The sequence below is a fragment of the Fulmarus glacialis genome, unplaced genomic scaffold (genome assembly GCF_000690835.1).
Source record: "Fulmarus glacialis isolate BGI_N327 unplaced genomic scaffold, ASM69083v1 scaffold14009, whole genome shotgun sequence".
Taxonomy (NCBI): Eukaryota; Metazoa; Chordata; class Aves; order Procellariiformes; family Procellariidae; genus Fulmarus; species Fulmarus glacialis.
The window spans coordinates 61667-84563 of record NW_009235362.1 but is presented as its reverse complement, the minus strand read 5'-3'; the positions used below and the strand labels follow the sequence as shown (position 1 = coordinate 84563).

The 22897-nt window shown below is 37.4% G+C and overlaps 1 protein-coding gene across 1 annotated transcript in view; it reads right to left on the bottom strand.

Annotated features, from left to right (window-relative positions):
• GFRA1 (GDNF family receptor alpha 1) overlaps positions 1-22897 on the bottom strand; it is a 145253-nt gene that overhangs the window by 61107 nt on the left and 61249 nt on the right. The gene's annotated exons all lie outside the window — the stretch shown is intronic.

The following is a 22897-nucleotide window of genomic DNA, read 5'->3' as shown; positions in this document are numbered from 1 at the left end:
GTTTGGGGTTGGTTTTTTTGTTTTGTTTTGTTTTATTTGTTACACAGTATTCCCTCTGCACTTTATAAGGATTCTGGCCATCTTTAGATATCACCTGGAAGCAGGGGCTCCTGACTTTACATGCCTAAATCTATCTCTTGGTCTGTTTCTGGACGTTTAATTCTATTAAGAGGGCCATATGCCCTACGTGCTGCATTTTGCATTGCCCAAGCTCACCACTCGGTCTGGCCTCTAACACTTAGCGGGACTCTTGTCTCCATTTAGAGTTAGATCCTGACACCTTTAGTTGACCATTTCCTGGTGCATTTAATAGACATTACAGATAAAGACTGCAAGAGAAAACTCCTATGCTGGATATTTGTTGATGAAAAAGGGGAGAAATGATGTCTTAAGATTTCCTTTGGTACTTTCAGTCTTTTCTAGAGAGGAATGGGGAAAGGCTGAGCAGAAAAAACCAGGTGGCGTTGGCTGAGGGACATCTGCTCAACTTACAGTTTATGTAAGAGGAAAGCCTTGCAACACTACAGTGAACCGGTTTAAATTTTTGTTCCACGAGAGCAGCGAGGGAGAGGAAACCCTGCTCCCCAGTGTTAACAACATTGCGGTCTGCTGCTGAAATTCTTTCTGTCTTCACTCACACAAATATCCTGATCTATCACCTTTCATTTCTGCTACAAATCTAATGAAAGGTTATGCCAAGGTCCCTAATTTTCCGCGTGGCACTGAGGACGGCAGTTTTGCATTATACTCACACCAGCAAAGTTAAATAACCATTTTATTCACTAGAGTTATTCTGAATTTTCAATAATCTAAGTTCAAGAATTTGGTTCGTAATGCTACTTTTACTTCTTCTGTCCAAGATATCTCACGTAGGAGGCAGAAATGTATGAATAAAATCAGAGGCTGCTAAACAAAGACACTTCCAATTGTTGCAAACTGATCCAGTCACTGTTTCTCACATTACTGCACCAACGATTTCAGTTCTACGCTAAAGAGTTTTAGGGTGTAAAGGTCATTTTAACGTATCTACACTGCACTAGCATTAGGGATGGATTACGCATGACTGGGACCATATACAGAATATTTTTTTTTCTGAGGGAGTGATCTCAGTCATTCCATATACAATTCATGCTCTGTACTGAGTCAGAGGCTGGTTTTGTGATGTGGAAGGCTATCGCCACGGTTTCAGCTGAGTTCTTCTAATTAAAATATTCAAAGTGAAAATGTGTTACTGCATATGCTCTCATGTTATACAGTTCAGTATTATTATTAGCTAAATAGTAAGTCAACAGAATTGAGAAGGAACTAGCACACACAGAAATACAGAATAAACCTGTGAAAATATTCAAACCTACACGGTTGCCATGAGAAGTGATTTACTGCATGCAAGTTCTCAAGACACAGTGAGGGACTGTTTACCAAAGTCATGCCAATTTACAGGGCAACTTTCAGCATTTCTTTTTATTACTGCAGAACTGAATTCACAACTTGTTTCCTCTTTTCCTCTTCCTTTGATTAATTACCGTGTTAACATAACTACTGTTCTCCTGCTTATAATGGGCTCCCTCTAAAGTGCTGCCCCAGCAAAATAAACCAGGAGAAAGCTTCTAGCTCTTTGCTGTAGCATTGCAATCCTTTCTAATCTCACTATTTTTCAAATTTATGTTCCATTCCAATAAAGCTTGTGTGAATATTATAGCAAATCAGATAATACAAGGTTATGACCCTTGTAATTGATCCTTCAAGGTTCTTTTTGCCTTTTTCCAGTTGACGTGGTAAAAATTACATTTAGATGTGCTTGTTGACACTTGAGAATTCACTTTGTTGGTCATATACACTGTTTCAGAGAGATCACATTACATAATGACCTATTTCTAGTGCTGTATTTCTTCTATACCTACAACCCCATTAAGCCGTAAGCAAACCTCCCGTGGGGCTGTAAGATTACAAGTATCAAGGGGGCAATGCTCCCATACTGATCAGAGGGAGTATAGCTGGAGAAAGTATTATGTGAGGGTTAAACATTAGCTACTATTTTAAAATATTTTCAAATAAATAAAAGCAGCTTAAAATAAAAAGTTAAATTTCCATTTATAGAAAAATACATATTTTAATGAACACAGACCATGTATACTGGCACTAGAAATCAGTTCTCTGTAGCAATGGTTTCTGTATCACATGACCACTAGAATAAAGTGATTAATTGGACTGTCTCAGTAAATGTGATCATTACACTTTTAATTAACCTTTTCAACCTCTTGCACCTTTTAGTTTTGTTATACGTTAGATTTTTGCAGTTTTCCAGTTATTATGCTTGACTAAGCTTAAAACAATGCAGAGTTGTGTTAGAAAGATAAGAAAAACAATTCAAACAACTCTTACTGCTCTTAATAAGAAAACACCGCTGATACTGTCATCATAAGGGTAGTTATAAATCAGGTGGAGGACAGACAGTCTGAACTCTGTGGCTACATTCCCACCTAATTTTTGTTTTGGCAGCACACTGTTATTTAATGGCTCTGGCTACCAGGAAACTAGCTTTTGAAAATTCTTTCTCAACCTAGTTATAATTACTCCATATAAATCATACAATGATCAATTATAATAATCTTAGCTTCATCCATTATTAAAACTTAGCATTTGAATCTACACAGCAGGAGTGCAGGAAATTCCAGAGTCCTCTCTCTGCTCACTAACAACTGCTTTATTCCTGAAGTCATGCCAGTTACAGAAAAGAAGGGGCCAGATATGCTCTTAGCTATGACATCGAAACCTGTAATAACCACAGATTTCGGACGAGGAAAGGTTTTTGGCCCTGAATATGGTATTTTTTCTAACCACACTAGCTTCCTGTTGTGGAAGCTAAATTCAACATGAGATTTTGCTTTCTTTACATTGGTGCACCAAAACCAGAGGACTTGTTCTACAATTATACACACTGAGAGCACAGTATATTCTTACTTTAAAATGGCTTAGATCTTTGTCATATATATGCGTACAGACCAGACACATTTGTATACACACGTGTATATGTACATAGAATGCTTCAATACTGTTTGGCTGCATGTCTCATTTCACAGGAAAGCTACTTATATATTTATTAATAAGTATGGGAAATAAGCCAAGTCTTTTTGTTTAACTTAAGGCTGATTCTAAGATATCTGAACTCGGTGTGATTGGAACGATAAGTCTGATGGAAGGCGGAAAGACTAAAAGGAAACAAACTTTCACAAAGGCTCAAGCAAAACATCCAAACATTTTTCAGAAAAACTCTAAAACTATAACTGGATTTCAAACTAGTAACAAGGATTTTTAGAGCATTTTAATCAACTAACTATATATTTTTGACTATGCAAAATATTAAGGTTATGATTATTACTTTTTTGTACCTTGTCCTACTTCAGTCTCAGCCATAATATATGCTATAAAACGTAAACATAGGGTCTGTTTTGAGGTTTAATATTTTGAAATTTTCCAACACATATTTTAGTGTTTCAGCTAGATGCCAAGAATTGGTTTCACGATAAAGCTGTATTTTTCTGTTTTACTTTTTCATTTCATTAAACAATAAAGCTGTTAAAATGTGGGAAGTGAACACGCTAAAAGTGTTAGGATATATTAAAAAAAATAAAGTGGTGCCTTTTGACAAACAGAACCACACTTTCAAAAGGAAGAGTAATAGGTGAACCAAAGGGCAAGAGGTCAAAGATGGGAACATGCATACTGTCTGGCACAACAGGAAAAGGGCTGAGAAAGCCCTCAACTTAGACTATAAATGTACATACAAATGGGCACAACTCCAACACCAGGAACAAAAGTATAAATCCATATGTCCAAATTTGGGCATCACATGAAATTTGTCCATGGACAAAGCACAAGTAGAAGCTCAGCAAATCGTGCATAAGTAAAAATTAACTGGCAGGAGTTTCAGGGTTTTTTTTTTAAATAAGAGGCAAATATGACCCACAGCAACTCTTTTCAGGAGATATAAAAACTCTTCCTCAAATGTCTAACTGGGAACGCCATTTAGCTCATCAGATGGATAAATGCACAGTAGAGGAACCAAGGAACTTCTCTGTGCTCCGCAGCTGGGCAGACTTTGTCTGCCCAAAGCCCTAAAAAACTTGCAGCATTTAGATTCAAGCAGAGAAAGGAGATGTCAAGGAAGGAGAGCTTGCCAGAGCAGGAAAGAAATCCTAGAAAGACAAGACCTCATACATTATAAAACTGGCATTCATATTTGATCTTAGAATTGCAAGGTTGGAAGGGATTTCATTAAATAATCCACCCTCCTGCACCACAGCAAGACCAGCAATAGCCAGAACAAACCCTGCCTGATGCTGTCTTAGACATACCCAAGTCCATAGGACCAGAGGGTTTGCATGCAAAAGTGCTGAGGGATCTGGCCTATGTCACTGTGAGGCTGATCTTTTCATAGGTCTTGGCGATCAGGGGAACTTCCTAATGACTGGAGTAAAGCAAATGTCACAAATATCTTCAAGAAAGGCACACAGAAGGATACAAGGAATAACAGGTGGGTCAGCCCAGCCTCAGTTGCAGGGATGATTATTGAGCAAGCCCTCCTTGACGCCATATTCATGCACATAAAGGACAAGAAGGTGATGAAAAACAGTCAACCTGGATTTACCAAGGTCAAATCAGGCCTGACTGCCTTCTACATTGAGATGGCTGGTTCAGTGGACAGAGGGAGAGCACAGTGTCAATTTACATTGACTTTAGCAAGCCTTTTGATACAGTCTCCCATATTAATCCTTGCAGCCAAATTGGAAAAACAGAGATTGGATAGGAGGATTACAAGGTGGAAACTGGCCCTGCTTTGAGTGGGACCACGATGACTTCCGAAGTTCTCTTCCCACCTTAATTATCTGGTTAATCTATGCTCTAACCTGTTTTTCAGTAACTACACAGCCTCTCCAAATAACTATCCAGTATTCCCTATGCATCCCATTAAAATTTTTTCGTGGTATCTAATCTAACCATCACTTCCTGCAACATAATTCCCCTGTTTCCTTCCTAATTTTACTGCTTTCCTTTTAGTAATGTCTTTTTAACTTCTTGAAGATTGTCATTCTCCCATCACTCCATTCTTTTTTTAAGCCAGTCCTCCCTGATCTATTAATTCTTTCTTCGTAAGTCATGTTTTCTAGATACATAAACTTACGCTATTTTATTCTCAGATTTGAAAAAAAATGGAGATTACAAAAAAATCCATTGTCCAAGAGTTACTGTACGAGTTGTACTCTGGAGATCGCTACAGACAGCCAAAACCTGTTAATTCAAGAGTTGCTGAAGCATAGCTTACTCCAGCCTCAAGCAATACCAGTGTAGATAGGGATGGTTTACACACATTGAATGTCTACTGCAGAAGTATATATTAGCTTATCTATGACAGCAGCTTGCTCCTGATGGCTATAACCTGAGAAAAGAGTCAAAGTATATAAAATCTTAGTAGAAAAACTATCCTGCTTATTCTGCAGTATTACTCTTTCAGTAGGAAAATCAAGAGAGGACAGAGGGCTGGAGAAATGATTGTGAATCAAGTCTGACAACAGCAGCTGATGGGATAAATCGGGAAACATTTGAAAGCAGAGAGTGCGGAAAGATACTCTCTCCAGCATAACAAGAGGAAAGCTCTACCTTTTCTAAAGCTCTCCTGCAACTCCTGTCAGGTAGACACAGATGTCTCTATGGTCATGACAAAAGTACATTAGCACAAGCAAAAGAAGAGGCTAAAATCATAGTAAAAGCAGCAGTAACAGAAACAGGGCAGATGCTCAATTAGTGACAGCAGCAGTAGGGGTGGGGCGAAGGTTGCCGTCATGGCAGCAGAGAGAGCAATAGAGTCAGAGAACAGCAAAAGTCACAGCAGCTGTGGATCATCCGAATCATCCCCCCTTTCCCTGCTGCTAGTGAAAACCATTTGGGGCAGTTATCTGGCCTATCTACCAAACAATATAAGCCTCATTCCATTAATCCACCACCAGCTGCTCTTCTTTTCTCTATCAGTTGGTCCCAACACAATCCTGTTGAATACAAATAAGTTCACCATAATGTGAAGAGGGTAACACCGGGAACTCTTGTCTGTTCATGGATTTGCTGTGGATCAGCTTCAGGAAGCTTATGTGAGCTGCAGTCACCGTGTTGCTGCTGACTTCATCTTAAGTCTCACTGCTGAGACCCCAAAAGCCAATGATCAAGGAGATTTGTGCATTGAGGCAGGTGCACTTAATGGAAAAAGGGAAACAAGATACTTTGGAAATAAGTAACTTAAATGATACTGACTTAGAGATTTAATCATGATTATGATGGTCACTATCCTACTGTGTGTCCAGAAGATAAAGCAGTACAAAATGAAGGTAAGGCAGCTGTGTATGATGTATATCACTTACGTACATGTAACTGGGGGTTTATTAACTTGAGATCAGTATGTTATTTAATAAATTAGACCACACTAATAATTAGACCACTGCCTACTGCCTACTCTAAATTACCTTTCACTTCCACTTATGCCACGTACGATACGTGGCAATAGACAGAAAGCTTCTTTCTGTTTTGTCTTCAGTGGTCTGGTCTTTCCCCTGTTCTCTGCTGATCCCTCTCCCTGAGCTAGTCTGGTTTACCTTTACTTATCTCTTATAAATGTGCAACTTCTCTTTTTTTCCAAATGTAAAAATGTAGTTCTTCCTGAAAAAAGGCAAGCAGGAAATAAAATTATTTTGACTTCATTGTTAACTACATAGCACTCGTGCCTCTTTTTCGAGGTGCTACCCCCATGCCTCAGCTGTCTGCTATTTAGTGTCTAGTCTGAAGCCCACTGAACACAGTATTTTGACTTCCATTTGCTTCAATAAACTCTGGATCCAGGTTTTATGCTCTAATTCAGCCTGTGCTTTAAACCCATTTAAATCAACTAAGCATTTGATTAAGTGCTATCATGAACTGGGCATCAGCTTACACTCTCCTTGGCTCCATTTTAACTCTAAAATACATATGGAATGCATTGGCTTTTATTTAGTGTACATGTTTACAAATATGTGAACGCACACGTACATAGGAGTAACATAAAAACAACTGAAAGAGAAAACGATTCTTACACTAAAATTAATTATTTCAATGTTCAAACATGAAAGTAAAAGGAATGTCTTCCTAATTAGTGAGGAGTGATCCTCACTAAGTAAAATGACAACACTATTTACATTTAAATAGTCTATTTTATTCAGAGTCACTTCACACACACGCACACTACTGAGTTGCAGCCAGTTCTGGAGTGGAGAATTATTCCTATCCAGCACCAGTAACACTGTCCAAGAGGCACTGGAGGGACATGGATAAGAGATGAACTAAGAGTGTATAATACTCCTGTAATCAAAACTATAACATTTACCCAAATCACTATTATTTTTTTTTTTCAACGTTAACACTCCCTATCAGGTAAAAAGCATTACTGCTGCCAGGAGTTCAAACCATGAGACTGACATCCCAACTCACTGCTGGGACACTTGTGCGATATTGACCTAAATGGATGTTTTTGAAATACTACTTCACAGGTATTAACAATATTAATCACATCCCCTTCATTGTGGGTGCAGCCAGTACAGTGTTGCAGAGACAGCAATTGTACAGTGCACAATAGTTGTACAGTGGTAGAGTCATCCCTCTGGCACATAACGTAGCCCACTGATCACTATATGATGTGGTAACATGGAGATTACAGCTCCCTGAACCTCCTTGCATAAACATAGCTCTAGTTTAGACAGTTGCTCTGACCTGTGTCACAGAAGCCATGGATGCAGGATGGGCGCGGAGCCTTTATTGCTAATTTCTGTCTGCAAACCTTGACGCTTAACGAAACTGTGCAGAAAACTCTGGCGATTTTCAGTTTCCCATTTTTCTCCACTCTCTTTTTCTTGAAGAATGGATTCAGTAACACTGTTAGGAAAATCCCGGCAGAAGGTTAAAGTACTTAGAACCAGTGCCCCTCACAAACAGGCTGAGGAGAAGTTTCTTCTCAGTCCTGTCAGAGAGAGGAGATTAACAGCACCCTATGTATATTTGCTCTTTGTATTTACATTACATGTAAATACATCTTCATCCCCAGCCAAACCAAAAAAGAGTTTGCTTATATACCTATTGATTAGTGTCAACAGCAGTATTTTTACTTTTGAATATACTTACAAATGCATATATATTTAGTTAAAAAATAGTACTCAGATTAAAGCCTGTGACCTAACCTAAACGAGCATCTTGAAGCTAGTGATGTTCTGAAATTAATGTGATGTATGCGAGAGACATAAAATAATAAAGACCCCAAACTGCCCAAACAAGCACAATACATAGAAGCATTGAGGAGAGAACAGAATCTCGAAATTCACTACACGTTGGATACCACCGTGCACGTGCATTTCTCAATCAGCAACAACTCTTGCTCTCCGAGGCCCTCATACAACTATGAAACTTTCACATATCTGATTAAGTGTACATCCAATACAATAGTATAGTTTCCTCTGTAATTCAAGAGCATGAGAAAGAAAGATTAAGAACTCTATTGAAATCAACACCAAAACTTCAAATAAAATGAATCATGATTAGCTGTTAAAGCTAGAATGATGTAGAAAGGAGAGACATCCACAGTACGGTAGTGCACCAGTAAATAAATAAAATACAAAAGTCCCACATATTTGACATTTGAAGAACAAAACTATCCATCAATGTCTTGGCACGGATCGATCAAACAGAATGCTACTGCCGAAAACCTAATAGTATTATGGTAATAATGTAGCCATAAAGCCTCTACTCTATAATTGACTGCTTCCACTTCAAGCTAACATGTCTAAAAGAGTGACTAATGTTCACCTAAAGATTTCACTTGCATTGAATGACAATCAGCTACACCTCATGCTATTCTCCGTAGATTGCTTGGGCTGGGTAATCGTTGAGGGGCATGAGCCAGAGGGGAAATATTCTACTTAAATAAGGAAAATTATATGAAGAATGGTATGATAATCTCAAAGGAAAATACACAGTTTCTCATCTGATTGTAAAACACAACACAATACTTCAGCCAACACATTCCTTTCCTAAAGCAGAAGCAAAAGCATCAGTAGTTACTCCATAAATAGGTAAGAGTAGGTTTTATATTTCAAACAGGTATTTAAACTTTCAGCAAGGTATAAAAAATACACTGCATGCTTCCCAAAATTACAGCCTATATTCTTTGAATAAAGAACCTATTTCTGAGAATTTACAGGTAGATTGTATGCTTTGGTCAGATTTTCCTTTGGTAGAGGGGGAAATAATGCAATTTCACTGAAAGTCAATAGAGTTAATTAGTGTTATAAAACCAAACAGAACTATACACTTCAATGACATAATCTGTCTTTATAACTTACTTTTGTGATCTTACAGAGCAGACACTCTTAAAAATAGCATGAGATAACACACAGTTTATTTAGTTTTAATTCAGGAGACTAAGATGAATTTAAGCATATTTTTGTACTTTCCTGAATTGAAAAAACCCTGAAAAACTGAAGAATCAGTTTAGAGTTTTTTTAATTTTTTGAGGCCAGAATGAGAAATTTAAATTTGCTTGGTCAGTTTCACTGCAGATAAAAATATATTTATAATTAAAATGTTTGGAACTCTCTAATGGACCATGAGTGTAAGTCAAATTGCTCTGTCGCCTTTGATATATACTTAAAGGTAATTGGCTAGTCTTAGTGATGTATTTTTAAAGACCTACCTATTGATTAATAATGTTTCAGTATTAATATAACCACTTTGTGTGGATCAAGAAACATCAATAGCAGAAACCCATATTTATCCACAAATTAACTGGATATAGATCTGTTACTTTAAGCCAAAAGGGGTGCGTTCACTCATTATTTTACAAGAGGAATGAGGTAACTGTAACAGTGACGATTAAAGCAAAACTCAGTTTTATATTTTAGCTGCACACAATGGATAAAGTTCACGTTTTTATGCTCTTGCAGAATGCATAAAGAAAGGACGCAAAAGCAAAACTCCCACCTGCGGGAATCCGTGACACAGTAGTTTTGTACTTTGGGGCCTTCTGCTCAAATGCTGGACAAAATGAGATGTATAGTACAGAGCGGTGGTTTTTTTCTTTTTTTTTTTTTTTTTTTTAATCCAGTTAAAAATGGATTAAACCAGTAAATGATCTTGTAATCTGATCCATATAGCCAGAGCTCTTACAGTCACACTCTTACACTGTCACCTAACAGGGTCCATAAGGACACAGAGGTTTGCTGATTTAAGGAGATATTTGAAAATAATACCCTGGCCTGCATGTGGTGAGCCATCACGCAAATATATAACTGAACATGAAAAACTGCTTGCCGATGGAAGTTATCTACCTGAGACTACAGTGTACATTCACACAGTGTATGTAAATGTGTGAGGAAAAAAACTCAATTAATTTCCATAGGAAATGGCAGAAAAAAAGAGTATTGTCCCTTCCTACTGCAAACACTAATGAATAAATTCAGGAAAGCCCCATTGTCAATTATTTTACCAAGCAGTTCAAAACCTGTATTGTGCTGTACAATCTTAACAAGATCAGAGAAATTCAAGGCTGGAAGGAACTGTAATGGCTATATAGTTCATCCTCCTGTGGCAAGCCAAACCAAGCCCATCCTTCGCAAAATATCTGTCTATATCTCCCAGTGGAGGTGATGCTACAGCCTCCAGGGTATTACATACAGTGCCTAGTTATTTTTAAAGTTAGATTTCTTTTACCTAATATCTAACCTAAACATCACATACACATATTCAGACCAATTGACAATTACCCTGTCACAAAGGATATTAGACTGCTTTGACATTTGTTCTTAATGAATCCACACTGACCCTCCTTATCACCTTACATCCCTGGATGCTTTTAAATCTATCTTTTTAATACCCTATTCTATCATCCTTTCAAGCACTGAGTTTGGGAACTGGATCACAATTCCCTGGGCCTTTTTCCTAGTTTTTATTCATGGTGTGTGTGTGTATAATAAAAAAAAATTTTTTAATAAGGTAGGTACTATGTTAGTCTTTCCCCAGCCCCCTGGGATGCCCTCTTTCTTCTATGAGTTTTGCTATACCATTGCTAATGGTATAGCGACAGTTTCAGCTTGTTTAAGTACTCTAAAATTAATTTCATCAGGCTTTTGGAGTATTTTCAGGCCATCAGAAGGAAAAAAACCTAACATTTCTGTCTGTTTTTCTTCCTTTCTATTCAAGACACAATTTAACTTGAAACTAAAAAGGAAATATAAATCTTTAACATTCTTTGGTGCCACGTCATGTGATAACATACCATATGTTGCAGGTCAAACATCTTAAAACTGCCTTCCTAAATTGCTTTTCAAGTTATGTTGAATACTTTTAAGACGATCTTTTATCAGTAGAGAATAGTAGTTCTCAAAGTCAAAAATCTGTCTTTTTACCTCCAATACATACATGTCATCAAGGAATAAATAGACACAGGCCTAGGTACTGGCAGTCTTTGGTTGGTTTTTTGCTACTCTGGAGAAGGAAAACAAACTTTCACCCCAACTGAGAAGTTAAACCAGATTTCTGGTGACTTTGTCTCACCACAGTGGCCCAGAGAAGTAGAAGGATTCTGATAAAGCAGAATCTGAAACAGAGCAAAGTTGGCCAAAACTTTATTACTGTTGTTTCATTTATGATCAAACACATAAATGGATAGCCTTTCTATTCAAATTAACTAAAGCCACCTATGGCAAAAACAGGATCTTCCAATGTGCGCTCACATCTCTAGAGCTTCAAAGCCCCAAGCTATGAGCAAAGTGTCCTTATTCAAAAGAGACCACAAAGCCACCAGATTAGGACAACCTATCCACCACCAGTTGCCCCATCACCCTCTTAAACTTGTATCCAACCAACAGGAGGAATAAAATAAGGACCTCTTGAATCAAAAATGCATGAAACTGCTTACCTTCCTTCCTATTTTCCTGATCAGGAAGCTGGAATCACTCTTAATCTCTCTTCTGGTCAACATATGGGCAAACTTTTTGAGCTAGGACAACAGTGGCTAAGGTTACTGCTATAAAGAATGTGATACAGCTGAAGAAACACAGCAAATCCATGTGGAGTCTCAGCAATGGGAAGCAAGACAGCACAAATAAGATAACTCACTGCCCTCAGCAAAGACAGTACCTGGGTCATGATCCCCAGCGCTACATGGCTGTGGACCCAGCAAGTCAAGGACTTCCACAACGTGTACTTTACAGTCAGATCAGCAAGGGACTTTTTCACAGCATCTCTCCTCAACAAAACTAGATGATTTGTTGAGCCTTACAGATATTAGGGCCTCTTCTATCTGTTCAGGAAAGCAGTGAAAATGACTGGACTAGAGGAGCTAATCAGCACCCCAAAGCCCTATCCCCGCAGAGCTGTCAGCCAGTCAGAGCCTAGGGAGCTCCAAACCCACTCTCTTAGCACTTCCTATTCATCTATAAAATCACACAAAGCTAGTGAAGGAACAGTGCCAGAAGCATCAGTTTCCATTTCTGAAGGGCTCCTGGAAGAAGTGTCAGTCTGCTCAGCATTCAGCCCCTGAGTCATAGGAAGCTGAAAAGAGGTGGGATGAGGGAATACCACGTCAACACAAATGTAATCTATGGCCTTCCGATGAGGGCCATAACCATTAAATGATCACCCAAGTGCAAAACTATGGAAAGCCCTACTATAAAAAAAGGAGATCTAGTTCCTGGATGAAGCACTTTGTCCTTCCCTAATCGGTTATTCTTTTCAAGGCAAATTAAAGTGTTGGGATAGAGCTACTACTGTTAGAATGGCTCTTAGAAGAGTCCCGTTCTCCTCTGAGTTTGCAAAAGCTTAGAGTAAGCTCAATAATAGGGTATCCACTCCACATTATGGTAGACCATGCCATCTCGATTCCACAGCTGGATCCCTCAAGGCTTCTAAAGCAGGCAAGAGCAGGAAGGAGAAAGTAAAGGAAGCACAGTTTATTATAATCATCAATTTACTGTGGATCTGCGTGTCCTAAAATTGCAGCTGCTGCAGAAACAACACACCGATCAGCTACTTCAACAAACATACAAATTGCATAAAATTTCCCTATTTTATTTGTTTCCTGAGGTCATCTTTGCTTTTCTGTAAAAAATTAAAGAGTCAACTTTTCTAGTTTTCCTTCATCCAAATATATCTGTAAAACTCATTAATGATTGGACTGTTTCTGGAAAAGCTCAATTTGTATGTAAAGCTTGCTGCAAAGTAAGTTGTGAAGAAGTGACATGGCACTACATCAAATGAAGTTTAACGTTTTCCTGCTTTCTTTTAACCAATCTCACAGGTGCTTTACATTTTGCTATAATATTTTTAAGCAGTGCAGAATCCTAAGTCACAATGACCCACCCAAATTCCGAACAAGTTAAGCAGATGTATAAGAAGCAATTCAGAAAACAAGCAGTAACACTAAGAAAAAAGCCATTAAATGTGCAGAGAAAGCTTTTACCAGGGCAAAGGGATAGGTCAAGTTCTGCAAAAAGGAAATACAAGGAGCAGTTTAATGGCCTTAAATGCATCAGTAATTTTACAGCATTTGCTTTTTTTTGTAGTGAAAGGATGTAGTCAGTACCTAAAAGCTACTATATTTAACTGGAAAAATGAGTGACCACTGTTTACTACTACAAAATCCAGGCCCTAGGTCCATGACAAAAAATTACTATTTACTTCAATCAACCAGCTAAAAGGCTTTCATATATTTAAATAAATATTTTTCTGAATTTTCATCCAAGATTCCTCATTGTCGTTTTTGAGAAACTGCGGCAAATTAATAAGGATCTCTATCCATGGTTGAAAATATTTTTTGTATAACAATGAAGTCATTACTCTTTTTATTTCTGTAAATTCCATGAGAGCAAGAAATAAAAACACAATAAAAATCTTTTTCATAACAGTTGATTAGAAAATATGGCCTGCAGAAAGTCTAGCTCTCTTTGCACTTTGCACATTAAGAATCCAAATACGTTACCAAAGCTGGGATTTTAACCCCCCACAGCTTTAGCACAAAGAAGCACATTAATAAGATACAATTTAGATTTGCATTTTTTAATAAGCAAGGGAATCAAAGAAAATATGAATGCTGAAGGGACGTTAAATCATGTGCAAATTCAAACATCAAGGTATACTACAGAATGAAGACACATTTGCACTAAAGTATGTGTAGTAAGGTTTTCCAGAAGTTGTAGTGAACAAAATGTTCTTTATGAACTGTTTGCCTCTGCCTAGTATGTCTGGGAGAGAAGCAGATGCATACGAGTTGCACCAAATATTTGGGGGATTTGCATATGTTAATGGTTGGTGGCAAATCAGCAGGGATGGTGGAGGACCAGCAATGAAAGGATTAATCTTTCTAATAACCTAGTATGTTCTCATTAAAGACTTTGGCCTGTTTCTACATGAATATATGAATATCTTGAACTACCATATATTTTCATTCAGACATCAGGATGGCATGTCTCATTAAGGTGGCCACACTGCTGTAATCTACTGGGAGTAACCATTAGTATGGGCATACCAACCACAATGGACTGGTACAAAAGACTGATGATGACCCGCCATTAAAAAGGGCTATGTGTGCGCATCTTCACATCCCATGAGGCGGCTGAGCTACCTCCCAAATGGCAGAATGCACACCAGTACCAGCACTTCTGCCATTTGTATGTATCTAGGACAGCTGACAGGTACATGAAGGGGTATACAGTTGTTGAAAAGGGCACCAAGAAAACAAGGAGGAAATGGCCTTGACAGGCTAATGACAAACATTCTTTTCTGTAAAACTGTTTTACATTTTTTGAAGAATTGAGTTCAGAAGCTAAAGCTGCCTCCAGGCGTGACCAGCATTTACTCATCAGATCACCACAGGCCTCGATGACCTTGGCAGTCTTACAAGGATCATATTTTTACATGGATGAACTGTTCCCGAACAATTTCTCCAAACAGGATTTCTATCAATGTCAGGCACACTTGTCTTTTCATTCTACTTCCCTTTCCTTGATTAAACATATTTATAATGGACATTTAAGAGAGAAAAACAAGTCTTCACTAACATGCAGGTTTAATAAAATTAAATCAATCAATCATAGAACTAAAATAGTGTTTGCAGTTATCACACTCTTCACTGCTTGCATGCTTTGTCCCTCTGTCTATCCTAGTGATTTACTTTGCAAGTTCATCAGGATAGGGTTTATCTTGTATTCCATGTTTGCGTACAGCCTGGCAGAATTGTACTGCGTTCCCAAATGGCTTTTGAACGTTATACAATAAACATGATTCATATGGGGATCACCTCCTCCATTCTTACAAAGAGCGACAGAAGATAATACCTTTTGAAGGAATCTCTTGCAACACTTTAGCATCAGTTGTAGCAATGGTGTACACTTATCGTAAACTTCTCACCTCCTCCATTCTTACAAAGAGCGACAGAAGATAATACCTTTTGAAGGAATCTCTTGCAACACTTCAGCATCAGTGTGTAGCAATGGTGTACACTTATTGTAAACTTCCAGTCTAGGAGTTTCCCATGAATTTTGAGGGTAAAATGCTCAATGTAATTGGAGTATACAATGAACTACATTCTCTGCTTGCAATTAGACTCAAAAATCCAGAGTAACTTTGTTCCTTCACTGAAAGATGTCAAATTCTGCCTCATTTCATAGCCTTCTCCCATCTTAAGAAGAGACCAACACAGAACAAGAAATCTAATCTACAGCTCTTTAAGCATCACACAGAAAAAATGAGGATATTTATTCTTTCTCTGCATAAATAATGCGTAATAGAAATCTATATATTAAGTTGGGGAAGAAGTCTGTTCTAACACGCATGGAGGAGCCTCAACTCAAACACAAATATTGAATTTATAAGCAGAATTCAAGATTTAGTTCTTAATTACCATTTCCTGTCTTGCCTCCACCTGTACTAACAGCAAATTAATTGATACCATGCCATATACACACCTGTCTTGCTACAGTGGAGTTCAATGGAGAGGAAAACAGTACAAAAATGTCCTGGAAAGCAGCTGTTATTGGCTGTTGTCAGACAGGGATAGATGGACATCTGTTCTGATTCACTGCAGAAATCCTTCTATTCTTAAATTCCTAACATATGCCTAAATCATAAGAGGCTGAACAGAGTGATTACTCTATATCTGAACATTATGATTTTTTTCTTTTTAGTGGAAAATAAACTTGGACAAAAACATCACCAGAAAAACTTCTAAAAACTTGCCCTACTCATTGTTAATTTTCAATAATATATTTATTAAGTCATGTTTTCAGTCACAGAAATACAATAAAAAGTGGACAAATCTTTTGCTTTGAAAGTGATAAATGAGTTAAATTTCTCAATTCAACAACAATTCAGCTAGTGCCCTGTGAAAATTTTAAAGCTTGGCTGCCTGAATTTAAGATGGCATGGGTATCACATGGCACAGTAACCATCCTAGATACGTACTTGAATTATTCACTGGGACAGATCTATCAAGCTTTATTGATTTGGTAAAAACAAATGGCTATAAAGATCAACTTTGGTTTATGAATCTGGCCCATAGAAAGAAAGAAAGAAACATTTATTCAAATCAGTTTCCAGCACAATAGCTGAAAGCAAGCAACAGACAATAAAACAAATTGGTGCTCGATCTCGTACTATTTGATATATTTCAAATATTTTGTAGTATGCACTGTTATATATGTCTTATTCAAAAATTGCTCCATTTAGCTGTTGAAACAATACAGTATGATATTACTGCCAAATCTTAACAACAGCTGTTTTGGCTCAGCCAAATGGGAAAACAAAAAAACCCCACAAAATTCTGATTTTCTGTACAGCACTGTCACTAGATATATAGCATGGATACTGAATTGTAAACTAACTAGAATAAAAAAATCACCCTCTTTAATGAGTGTAATATATCATGACAATGTCAATTTGATTAATGTAATGGGGCCACATTTCAGAAGAAGGAAATTACAGGTCGTTAGTGTAAGTGAAAATTATGTTATAGATTTAAATTATTTTCCTCATTTTGCTAAGAATTTATCAAATATTTTTCTCTGAATATCTTATGTTTTTATTTAAAATCTCACACCATTCTTCTTGCCTCCAACCAGTTTTAACTCAGAAACCGACAAGCGCGAGTCGTAACGCTTTGTTGGATTATACAACATCTGGATCGATTAGAAAAGAAAAAAAAAACCCTCACGAATCTACTATGAATAAAACTTTTTTTTATTAATATAATTATACACATAAGTCCCTTTTTTTAACATAGTTTTTTAGTAAACATACAGTTGGGTAAGTTTTGTGCCTTGGAGATACAAACAAAAAATGACAAGCAAGACAAGGCACAAGAGTTTAGAGGATGAAAACAAAGATTTTGGAGGCAGAGGAGGCAGCTTAGGGAAAGTACAATATAGAAGAACAAGATGAAAAGCAAAACGGAAGGATGCGATAACATGGGGAGAGGCAATTTGGACAGAATATGTACGTAGGGGAGAGTGAGAGCAATTGAGGTTTAAAGCTAGAGACAAAGAGCTTGAATGTGATCTGGTAAAAGATAAGATGATCTAAAGGATGCACAAAGCTTACAAAAACAAAGAAATCACCAGCCTGCCAAAAATGAATAATTTCATACGTTTCTACTCACAGAGTTTTAAAAAATTAACTGGATGCAAGGAATGAGATTTTCTCCGCTACTGAGGATGGCAGAGAGCATTAACAGAGGGGAAGCATGGAGCCACCAGGGGCGCAGAGGATGCCCCAGAAGACAGTGACGGATGGAGAAAGAGGACATCTATTCATATACACCTATGCAAATGTTTTCTTTTGGGGGCAGAGAGGGGACCTACTACTTTTTCTTTAGCAAACACAGGAAGGCATAAAGCAAGACTTCTATAAATCCAGTCATCTCAAGTCACAGTGCAAAAGAAATGTGTCAGTTAAAACCAATTCAGATCACATCGTGTTGGTACTCTAAATACTTGAGTGCTATCCTGCGCTTGGAAGGCTGCTGCAGAGAGTGGCTGCTTTGCATGCTATACAACCCTTCTGCCCACCCCACAGAGCATCTCCCAAATGCAGTCAGGTTTCAGCATGACGGCATGGAGTTTTGGAATCTTCCTGTGCGATTATTTTGCCCCATTATCCACAGTTGCTTTAAAGTAAAATTAAATAATCTCTTGACTCAAACTACTGGAAAAAAAAAAGACTGATGAAATCCAGCAAGTTGAAGATGAGATTTCATAATGGATTTTTGCAAAATCTGGTTTGTATTTGATTTGAACCACGCAAATCATAGTTCAAATCACCAGATCTAAACAGATTTTTATATTTGATGTTTGAGTAATTCTATTTTTTTTAATCATTACATATTTTTTCCTACTACCACAAAATATTAATGAATTTATCATTAATACTCATTACATCTCAGAGGGGCAACATTATAAGTCCAATTTATAGCTATAGACTCTAGGCACAGAAAAACGTATTTATGACTTGGTCAGACCACACGTGAAATCTGTGTATTCACAAGGGATTTAAGAGATACCTTGAGCAGAAATCTTAGGTCCTCCAGTAATTTCTTAATCATAAAACCATCTTTCCATACAAAATTTTGATATATCCTAAGGTCTTAGTTGACATTGCAAATAAATGGACCTAGGCATTGTCCCAAGCAGTATTAAAAGAATTATTCTTTTGTGGGTCCCAAAATCCAAATTCTAATAAAGCTTTTAAGGTAATTTTATACATTGTTAAAAAATCTTTTTCATGCATTTTAGAGAAAAAAATCCCAACCAGTCTTGAATGATGTCCCAAGTAAATTTGAAACTTTATATTTTCATCCAGTTAGTGATTCATCAGTCAAAGCCACACTCCCAGTCTGACAGACTTCCTGGTAACATTTACAAAGGAAGCCAAGGTTAATTTTGTACAAATGTGGACAGTTGAAATGAGCTCTTACCCCAGTTAAGTCTTTTCTTCTTAAAATGGCCATGACAGTTTTTCAGGAAACAAACTTGAAAAGGCTGAACGCTTCACTTGCTAGTGGTAAAACAATGATCCATAAACCGTAAACCAGTACACAACATTATACAGCATGACGAAGACTACTTTAAGTCTACTTTGCTGTAAGAGTTATAATTCTAAATGGCTTAAAAATCAATGACCAATGTACAGTTTAGAACATATATATATACTGTCTTTAAGCCACCATACATTTAGAAATTTCAAAGCAGTATGGACTACTATGCATTTAGCCACACATAGATTCATGATATTCTTATGCATACTGTTTTTAATTAGGTATTATTTTAACATGTTCTCTTTGAAAGCAGAAAGGCATATGTCAATAACAACTATGAATGATTAATTCTTCTATTATAGGATCTTAATTTACTAAGCAGGTAACATAAATTTGTCTAAATTGAGCCCTAAGTATATTACAAATGTTAATAGAGGGCCAGGTCACTGTCTGCATTCATTTGATAAACAAAGTGATGTTTTTCATTATTAAAATGTGGTTCCCTGAAGTATAGATTAAAAAAGATGAAAGGACACTAAAGAAAACAGAGATCGATGAGATTCAGCTTTGCACTGCATTGCATAGAAGTAATCTCAATGGCATGCAATCCAAGACTTCTGAAAAAACAGATGAAATCTGTTTGAATAGAATAGACCTCCAAAAAGATGACCTCCTTCCACGTGCGCATTTGTAGTGAGAGATCCTTCCTTCGGGAAGGAGTCAGGGGAAGGACATCTATAGGCAGAGGTTTGGGAAGCCAAAATGCAGCATCTGTAGATGGCAGTGCCCTGTCAAAAGGTCTGATGGCATCAGGTCTGCTCTGCAGGTCTTTATATATCAGCTCCAGTGCCTAGGGAACAGTCAGTGCCCAAATCAACCAGAGACATAGAGAACTGAGTGCCTGATAAGTGAAATATGCTCTCAGTAGTACAAAGATACTCAAAGTTCATTAGCATCTGGGAAAACTATTTCAGTGCCTTTGGATCCTACAACAATTCGTAAGAAGTTAATCAGATTCCTATTTGTCACTAATACCCTTCTATGGTAATATTTTTTAAAAACTCCATTAGCATGCTATTCAATATTCCAGCTTGGCATGATGTGTTACTTTCTAGCGTAGTCTTTCAAACAAACCTACTCTGAAAACTAAGGCAAACCACTTTGTAGCTGAGACATGACGTAAGATATTTCCATCCATGATCAAAACTCATGGTTACACAGCTGCCACTTATTTTTAAAGTTCAGTTAAGCCATCCTTGACTTGGAATGAAAAGAAAAAAAAAGAAACTTTGCTGGTCAAAAATTGCACATTTTTACCAAAAGGACATTTAACAGGTCGTGTTCTTACTGTGCATAAATGCAACAACATATGGAGACACCCACATATACACACACTAGGTATACAGTGGAACGTGAAACTCAACATATTGCTGTATAGTAACATTTTGTAACTAGAATTAAGTGCACTGCGACTTTACATTGTCCAGCTGCTACAGTAAGCTGATAATGCTGTTCTTCCATTACCTCATGAGAATGTAAGTACCAAAACACAGCAGTCTCTGCTGTGTGGAGTACACAGAGAGACTGAGAGACAATGGGAGGGAGAGCGTGAAAAATGGCAGAGGGCACTTAGTAATGAATAAAGAAAAAAACCACTGCTAATTTCCCAAGGGGTGAGTATATTTAACTGTCACATCTGGAATCCATGTTTAAGTATCATTAAGGGAGTTGGTTTTCAAAGAAAGGTTATAAACTGAAGTGTTCTGAAATCACTATGCAACACTGTTTACATAGCAGAGCGGCTGCAGGTTTTACAGCTGTGTGTTGGATACTGATAGCCACAAGAACCAGTAACCCCACAGGGATGCTCACATGGATGTCCTCCCTGCCAAAAAGGGACACTCATAAAAGCAAAGCAGCTTAACACCAGCCAAAGAGTTTGAAAGCCTCAGACACAGTTCTAGAGCTATTACTATAACAATAGCCTCTCCTGGGCCAAAAAAAGCCATGCCAAAGTATTTCTCTTATAGATTCTCATCATGATAACTACACTCCAGCCAAGCGAGTGGCTGAAAGAGCAGTAAAGGACAACAGTAGGAATTTTAGTCATGTGGCATTTGAAAAACACTTCACACATAAAAGAAAGTCTTTGTTTTCAGAGGTCTAGCAAAATGCAGTCCCAGTTTACTCAAGAAAATCTTTACTCCAAAAAACATCTTCTAAAGGCATTCAAGGTTAGTGGGAACTCTGAATTAGTAAAGGGCCTCAAGATTCAGCCTCTACTCATCTGTGCATATGTGCACTTCACGTTGAATTTAAAAGCCCCTAAAACAAACAAACAAACGAACCTCAGTGGTTTTTTGGAAAGGTCAAAAGCTCTTTGGTTACAAACAACATTGGTGAAGTGTTTTGGATGGCTAGTGTAAACATCTTTAGCTTTACGGTAAAGATGAAAAGATAGAGAGCAGCAGACAAGGTACAAAAAATACACTGTATTTCTCCTGCAAATGCATATGTGAATTCTGCATGTGCTAGTTTGCTTTGAGCTATGCTAGGTCATGCTGTGTGACACACATTTGATTTAAGATTTAGAAGGACACACCTATCAAAATATGTTTATAAACTGCCTACAGAATTAGTCAACTGCATTTTGCCTACATCTGAAGTAGATGTAGATGTTTATTTGTAGACCCAAAGGCTAACTGCAGTCAAGGAATGCTGCTGGATTCATTTTTTGTAGGAAAAACAACTAGTGTTCATTCTATTGCCACCATATTTATCACTATTTTGTTTGAATATGGAACTTGGGAATTAAGGCTATTTCCCTCAGCCTGTTATAATAATACAGTGCAACATCTTTACTTAATTATTGCTTTTAAATTATAACACAGCAGAGAAAACATAAGACAAATTAAAAACCAAAATGAATTGATCTGTTTACATCTGTACACAGGAACACTGAAATGAATGACACTGCCATTACAAAATAACATTTACGCTTGAGTAAATGAGGTGTTACACTCTATTGGAAGAATATAACTGTATCTTGGAGAGCACTGTTTAAAACAGCAGCATACATAGTTCGTGTTTATAGAAATTCATACTTTCATTTCCATCTGTTACTGCATGGATCTGTACAAGCCAATTTTTACCCAATACAAAGGTGTTTCCAAGAAGAACACCTAAGGGATTTTATCTGCTTATAGACTTCTTCTTTCTTTTATGTCAATGTCTTCAGAAAGGGGACAAACAGAAAAAGGTACACAGATTGGAAGGGACTATTCCTATATAAGGGAGGTTTAACATATGCTCCCATCTTCCTTTGGTGTGGTATCCTAGTCTGGATTTTCCCCCATGGACCCAAGGACCCACAAACCCATTTCCTTGTGGTACTTGTAGAATGCAGTGCCACACACTGCCACTTTTGAGTTTAAGTTGTCAGGCTGCAAGGAGAAAACATGCTCCATAGGTAACATCTGATGGTTATGGGTAATCTGTCCAAATTTAATTTAGTTGATATATTAGGTTGGATTTTAATTCTGTGTTTATCTGCAGACAAAAGACTACATTCTTAAAAACATGGCTGAACTGTTCAAGTGAAACAGAGATCGAAATGCTAATTGAGTCTTCTCCCAGAAAGCTTTTGCTTAGATCTGTGAGAATACAAAAGGCCAGTTAATGGAAATATATGCAAGAAATTTTGTTTATTCGGTTCAAATCACATAGACAGGTTAATTAAAAATTCACAAAGGATTTGTTTTCTGTGTATCAAGCCTAGGGGTTCTTGGTGGTGTGTTTAAACAGGTG